This window comes from Apteryx mantelli, chromosome 3 (genome assembly GCF_036417845.1).
Source record: "Apteryx mantelli isolate bAptMan1 chromosome 3, bAptMan1.hap1, whole genome shotgun sequence".
NCBI lineage: Eukaryota > Metazoa > Chordata > Aves > Apterygiformes > Apterygidae > Apteryx > Apteryx mantelli.
In genome coordinates, this window is record NC_089980.1 from 14,504,619 (window position 1) to 14,512,038 (window position 7,420).

The window sequence follows — 7,420 nt, forward strand, 5'->3', positions numbered from 1 at the left end:
TTCAGAGTTTAGGATGCAATTGTACACAGAATAGCTCAGCCTACATTTTCTTGAGCTTGCCTACTGTAAAATCACCCCAAAAGAGAGAACTACAATAACAGTAATACGGATCACAGCAGAGTAATTTTAAGTCAGATTTTCAGATTTCTTCCCGTGTTTCTCCATTTAAATAACGCCCTGGTAAACAAGTTCTGATCTCGGATGATACAGCCATTTTTTCCAGGTATCTTACGAAATCAGCTATTGCTCTTGTGCGTGATGTGTGCTGATGAATCAGAGATAGCATTTGGCTCTTGAGGCTGTTTCCGTGGCCCTGTTTTTTAAAGTTCGACCAAGGCAGGGGGAGAATCTGTGCAGAGAGTACAAAAAGATTTAGGGAACTGATACAATGTAGAATTTTACTCATTCTCCCTTGAGAAAACTGGAGGGAGGCAACTGTGAAGCAATGTCCCTCCTGATACAACCGACTAAAAATTCGCAATGCACACGAGATCCCTGGAATTGTGCATACGCAGATATATAACCTGCGGGCACACGTGGAGGTCGTAGGGATGCCAAGTTGGAAGACCCCCTTTTTTAGAAGATACGATGCCTGAGCCTGCACTTCCTTACAGACACACGCATGTGTGCGTACACGCGCGCGTGCGCACACCCACACACCCTGTTTGCTTTCTAAGAGACCTCACTGGTGGCCAGCTCACCTTGTCACTAGGTTCGAAAGTCGCCGGGATGCTTCTGGTGGAAACCATGGCGGTTTGCTGTGGCTTAGTCAGAGGGAATCCCTGGGGAGCGACAGGAGAAGTCACCCCCCGGGGAGATGAACACATGGCCTCTGCGGGAGCCCTGGCCCCTGCTGCCTGAAGGAGCTGGGATATGAGCTCCAGTTCTTTTCATCGAGTGGATATATTTAGAGTAATTACTATTTGTGGTATTGTTGTCTAGCTACAGGAGTATTAAGGTATTCATTACACTGAGTGTTTGCTTTAAAATGCCTTGTGGGTGAGCTTTTATTGCTCAGGAATGGCACCAGATGGACAGTCCTGAGGAGCAAAGTCCTCACATTATCTGCAGAACAGGCACGGCACAAGCAGTGGCAAGTTCAGTTCCCTCCTCTATCTCCCTCTGCTGCCAGCCTCCCTCAGGAGGGAGAGGGCACTCCAGCCTAACGGCGTCCTCAGAGAAGCTGCCATCAGGGCCACCTGTTGAGGTGGCAAGATTTGGGGACGTAAAATTTGAGAGACCTTCACAGGCCCTTGGGATCAGGCTCTTAGTAACCTCTTAAAGCATCTGCCTTCCTTTTAGTGGTGGTAATTTTTGAAGCAGTTGCTGTCTCTTATTGAATCCACACAAACAGTCATTAGAAATATGTCCGACTCCAGCACCTCCAGCTGTAGCATACCTTTTTAAATCAGTGCCATCTAGCCCGCCAGCTAGGGCCCGGGCACAGTTTGGAATAGAGGTGCAACACCAGTGAGGCGCTGGTAAGGTCCACCATTGCGGCAGGGCCGTAGCCGTTCACACAGAACAAAATACCTGTTCCCTCTTCGCTACGTTGCATCTCACCTAGAGCGGCGTACTGCGTATCAGATGTAGCTATGCTGTGGACTGCTTTGTAAAGTGGAGACACTTTCATATCCACTTGCCATCCCAAAGTCTGGTGGGTTTTTTGCTTTCCTGAAAAACCACTCTCACGACAGGCTGAGAAAAGCTACGATCCTGTTGGCTCTCAGGAGATGTGCTCGTCTAACTCGCTGACATGCGCTTTTCCAGAAAGCCTTAGTAGGGTCTAGGCCGTAGCCACCTCCTGCAGAAAGCAGTGCTGCTTGGAGACTGAGATGCTTTCCCACCATAACAGAGCAGCCTCTCCAGACCTCCAGACCTGTGTCCCAAGGGATGCGGGGACCATACATTAAGAATGAGATTGGAGGCACTTGTGCATCAGCATTTTGAGAGTTAGACTGAGCCCGGATTTGATACAGGCAGTCAAACAAGGCAGTCGTGTATCTGTGACAAAACCACCTGGCTTAAGTAAATCAGTCAGGTATTTCAGTTGATTCCTTACAAAATTTCTGAAGTTACTGCTTTTATGCTGTGGCTCCATGACCTCAAAGAGATTCTGTTGGGCAAACAGTGCCATTTCCATGACACAGGGACACCCACACAAGCCTCCAGAAACAGTAAAGCTCTCTTTATTCCTACCTTTACCTAGTTAAAAACAGATAAATAGGTAAATTGATAGATAAATAGATAGACAGATAGATAGATAGAAAGAAAGAAGATTGGTGATTTCCCACCTGTGATATTAAATAAAATTACCTTCCCCCACTCTAAGTCAGCTTGGAGTTATTTTAATAGCCAAGAATAAGCCTCCTAAATGAGAGGCTTTAGAATGGAAACACTGACAAACCCTTAACACGACAATATTGGCAACTTCCTCTACAGTGGTGCTCTGCCGTAGCAATTTCTTAGTTAGGGAAGGAGCACTTAAAATACAGCATTGCATCTTGTTCTTTGCTTACACTCTGCACACTCGAAAAGTAAAACAAAGAGAAAATCTGGGAGTTTCATAAAAATGTACCTTTTTCTCAGCGTAGCAGTGATTTCTGCCGTGCGGGTTTGCCTCACGCTGCACTCCTTGGGGCCTTAGGAGCTAGCTTAAGGGTTCAGGCTTACCTCATCCCAAAGTATGTGTTATGCCCTTTGAAATAGAAGACTCTCTTGCCAGAAAAAATGTGCAGCTACTTTTTGATCATGCAGTCATAGCATTTTTTCATGTGTGACATGACATACTCGGTCAAGCCAGAGTATTCAAAATTCCGCTAATGCATTTCATTTTTATTAGCTGTGGAGGACAGGTGATTTGAATCTTAATACTCCGGTGTGATATGTTTGTGAGGTGTAGAACACCTAGGTGTGTGCTGTGATACAGCTATTGCAGTGAGCTCACGCGCTTTGCATTTAAATCTTGAGGTAGGTTGCTGTGCCCAGCCCTAATAGGAGCACTGTTTGAAATTAAAATGTAAGGGTCATTTTTACGCCATTGAACTTGCCTTTCATACTGCTAAGTTTTAGATTCGCCTCTTTCCTTAAGTCCTGTCTATACTCATGCCAAGTTATAAGGGAGCCGAGAAACTGCTCCTTTATTGTTATTATTTTTAAATGGTGCATTTGAGAAGCGAGTCTACAGGAGAGTAGAAGGCATCAGGCATTAGGCAGACGAAGACGATTTATGCATTGCAGAATTACCGTTTAACACGTAGTCGTCTTGTGGGACGGAGCTATGACAGTTCACAGCTCCTCCCTCCCGCGTGCTCCTTGTGAAACTCGGTCCCAGTCAAGCTCTTCCAGTTCGCATCCTCGGCGTGCCTGAGCCTGGCTGTTTGGCGCGAGTGGCTTCACGCGCTCCAGAAATGCTCTCCCCTCCCATCCGTAGCTGGTAGGAGCAGAGCGTTGGGGCAGGTTAGCTGAGCTGCTGTTAGGCAAGAAATGGAATAAATATGTCAAAAAAAGCCTGGGCTCCCCGGTGCATAAAGCAGAAGGACAGCAAAGGAGTAACTCCGGCTAAGCAGAAAAGAGAGATACGACGTTGCTCCTTCAGTCTTACCGTTCGTGGGGTGAACCAAGCCCCGGGGGGAGGCAGTTGTCGGGACTGGTGGCTTCCCTGGGAGTTCCCAGGGAGTCCCGCTGCCCGTGCAGGCGGTGGCTGGTGCTCTCCTAGGAGAGGCCTGGGCCTCCCCGCGCCTCGCGCTGCAGGGAGAACCCGTGGCCCCCGCAGCGCTCGCGGAGGTCACGGAGCTTGCAGGCCCCGAGGGGGTGAACCTCCGCTGGTGCCAAAGCGGTCCGCTGCGTACCAAAGGACCGAGCCCCGTTCGGTTCCCCGGTGGCCTCGCGGTTTTTCTCTATAAAAAAAAGAGGAGGTTGCGGGGAGGACAAAGAAGAAGAATTTCTCTTGTGATGATTTCTCCTTCTCACTAGTGATAAGAAGTGGTACATAAAAGCTGGGTGATATGAACCCTCCCCTGGTCTGCTCCTACTCAGAGAACCAGAACAAGTTCAGTACAGCACTTTACCCCCATTTTGATGTCTTAAGGTGTGCACAGATCTCAGGCTGGCTCCCTGTCATGGAGAGTTTCCAGAGCGTCATGTGCGAAGCAGGATCAAACTTTAAATCCCTGCAATTGTAAAGGACACCTTATATAATGGGGAAAAAATGACACTCTGGGACATTTGCAGATAATTAAAAGAAACAGTGTTTAACAGTGTGGACAGAGTCCTGACCTCAGGCTTGATGAACTGTACAAATGTATTTTGTATAGCTAAAAGTTTATAACATTCTGCAGTGTTGTTTATGTTACTATAAAAAAGGTGAGAAAATATATTCAGTTACTTTCTGTTTTCCCCCATTGAGCAGATGGCAATTCATAGCTCAAATTGTTTTTTAAGCCATTTCACATTTTATTAATCAGCACAATATGCTTTTAAACAACAAACCACACTTGGGCATTTCTGCAGAGGTTACTTGGCTGCTCAGGTAGCTCAGAAAGAAAAGAGTTTATAAATTCTGCTGTTTTACAAGGGTGAATGTTTTTTAGTTACCTCTCAAGTGGTAGAAAACACTGGCTAAAAACTCTCATACTTCTTGTTTCAAATTATTTGCAATTTTGGAGGCCACAAATAATATGGCATACTTACTCTAACTGTCTAGATTTAAGATTGTTTCCACCAGCTATTTTCTTGGTAGAACAAAATATGCTTTTGTAAGAGCTGAATATTCTTTGTATTTTTAACTGTATAATAAGATGTGTAGATTGCCATTGGGAAAAGCAAAGAAATATTCAACAGTTCTATTTTGGAAGCTTTGGGGCTTTACAATGAAAACTGTTAGTTCTGCATATATTGGAAAATTCTCACCATTGCATCAGTGGCTTTCTCAAAACCTGTTAAATTATATGAGCGCAGAAATAAGGAAGAGTGGTGGGTTTTTTTATTATTAATTGACACTCATTTTTAGCTGGCATGTGCTGGCAAGTCCTCCAAACAAATCCTAGACTACACCAGGCACAGATTAGAGCTGAAAGTTTTGGAAATGTTCTAAATCTTTGTAACACTGCAGAAAGAAAGTGTAATATTAAACTGACAAATTGAGTATATATATTTTTTCAATGTAATTCACAGTTTCTTCCTATTATTTTTTACTACCTGTGGAGATAAAGCAAAACAAATTCCTCAAAACAGAAAGAAATATATTTTCAGATACCTTTTTTCCATTAAATAATACATCTTTCTTATACATATGTACTGTCAAAGAGCTCTCCATTCCATTTCTACAGTGCCTCTACAGCCAGAAGTGTTGGCTATGCAAATATTACAGAACTGACTTCAACATATGTGGTGTGTGCCTGTCTATATATATGCAAGAAACTATATATAATAATTAGAGCGTGCATATATTATATTGCAATTATAATTTTATATAATCTGTTATGTAATTCCAAGGCTGGTACGAGATAAAAAATGTGATTCCTGGACGAAAAATGAAATGGCTGCTTGCAAATAAAGGTCCTGGCAGTTGGGGAAGACGCGGGGGCAGGAGAGGAGCGACACGCGGGATGGCCAAACTCGAACCGCGCGGTGCCTGTCGCTGCGGCCGGGACGCGCACGCAAAGGCGGCCGAGCGGGCGGAACGCGCCCCGCGGCAGCGCCTCTGCTCGCGCCCCGAGGCGCGGGGGGGGGGGAGCCGCCGCGGCGCCCAAGTTTGCGCGGCGAGCGGGGAGCGGGGCCGCCCGCCGACAGCTGCCTCCGGCGGGGCGCCGCGGCTGCGGGGGGACGGCGGCGGAGCTCGGGGAGGGAGGGGCGGCCGGGAGGCAGGCGGCCGCGCCGAGGCGAAGGCAGGAGAATGAAGCACAACTAGGAAAACGGCAAAGTGCTGAGCGCTGATTTACTGCAGCAGCCGCCGGCCCCGGCCCCTGCTCCGGCCCCTGCTCCGGCCCCGGCCCCGGCCCGGCGCGGCGGTGACCGGCGGAGGGGCTCCCCGCGCTGCGCGCCCGGCCCGCCCGGCTCCGTCCTTCAGCGGCACGAAACCGCGGGCGAAAATACAACAGCGACGGCAAAACAGCCCCTGCCGGCAGCCGCCGCCCCCGCCGAAACGGGGCGGAGGGGGGTGGGGGGGGGAGAAAAAAGAAAGAACCCAAGCACGCAGCAAAAGAACCGAGTGAGTTGCAAATAAATAAATAAAGCGCGAAATAAATCAGATCAAATCGCCAGGCATTCATCCCCAATAAACAGCAAGCTTTATAATTTCCAGGTGTTGGGGAAAGCCGTTGTCTTACAGTTTCTAAATCCCTGCTGGGGGGGAGGGAGGCGAGACTCTTTGGAGGTGAATGAAATACCAAATCACGAGCCTCTATGTAGATTTATGATTGCATAAGAGGCTTCATCATTTCCATATATTGAAATGTGCTGTCCTTTTCGCCACTGCCCAGCCCGCGCAGGGAGAGAGACGCTCCGCTCCGCCTTGATCAATGCTGCCTGGGAAGCACGGAGGAGGAGGGGGACCAGGCTGGCACCAGATGGAGCAGGGTCTAGGGAAAGGTCAAGGTTAGCTCAGGCTGCTATTGAATCGGTTGCAGCCTCACAGATAGATCTCTGCCTCGGAGGCACCCACTGGGGCTTCTCAGAATCAAATCTAATAGAAAAGGCAGTCACAGAATGAAATCGCTTCATCTGAATGCTAAAATTGTTATTAGGCTACATTAGAGAGATACCAGGCACGTGATTACCAAAAAAGGAAGCATGCCTAGCAGTTTGTGACTGAAATAAAAGCTGTGAATATGTTGATACCATCAGCAACGCGCAAGTATAATAGATAACAGGAGAGAGGGGCAGGGAGAGGTGTGTGTGTATAACGAAGAGATTAACATATTTATGTGTATGTATATATAAGAAATTATTTATATGTGTGTATATGTGGGGGGGGTATATTTGTATACACGTATATATCAGCTCGTGACTTCTTGCGAGTCCTGCAGTGGCTGTAGTCCTCATCGCTCTGTGGACATCTGTTAATTTGGATTTGGATGGGAGCTGCGGACCAAGAATTGGGAACCGACTTGAAGGAGAGGTTTGTTGCTTGGTTGTCGCAGGACTCTGCCTCCAGTAACTCGATGCGCGTAGCATGGTGGTGTGCGATGACTTTGACTGATTTTTGATCTTTTTTTAAGTCCTGCTTCGTGGATGCATGGAGCTAAGGCATTTTTGAGGCCTTTCTTTTTCTTTGCAATCGTCTCAGGCAGAACTCCTTCCCTGAGGGGACGTGATTAGGTGCATACACGCGTGCACACACACACCACACGTGCTGGACACTCGCGTGTGGTGCGAGCGTACACATACATGTTCGGACAGGTGATGCTGTCAGCTGGCT

The 7,420-nt window shown here is 47.5% G+C and overlaps 1 long non-coding RNA gene across 1 annotated transcript; it reads right to left on the minus strand.

The window, feature by feature from the left end:
• Nucleotides 1–318: 318 nt before the first annotated feature.
• LOC106495002 (uncharacterized) lies at nt 319–3,686 on the minus strand. Its single transcript, XR_001294385.1, has 3 exons — nt 3,605–3,686; nt 3,247–3,472; nt 319–349 (listed from the first exon to the last, which is right to left on the minus strand). It is a non-coding gene; the product is annotated as an uncharacterized lncRNA (long non-coding RNA).
• Nucleotides 3,687–7,420: the final 3,734 nt, after the last annotated feature.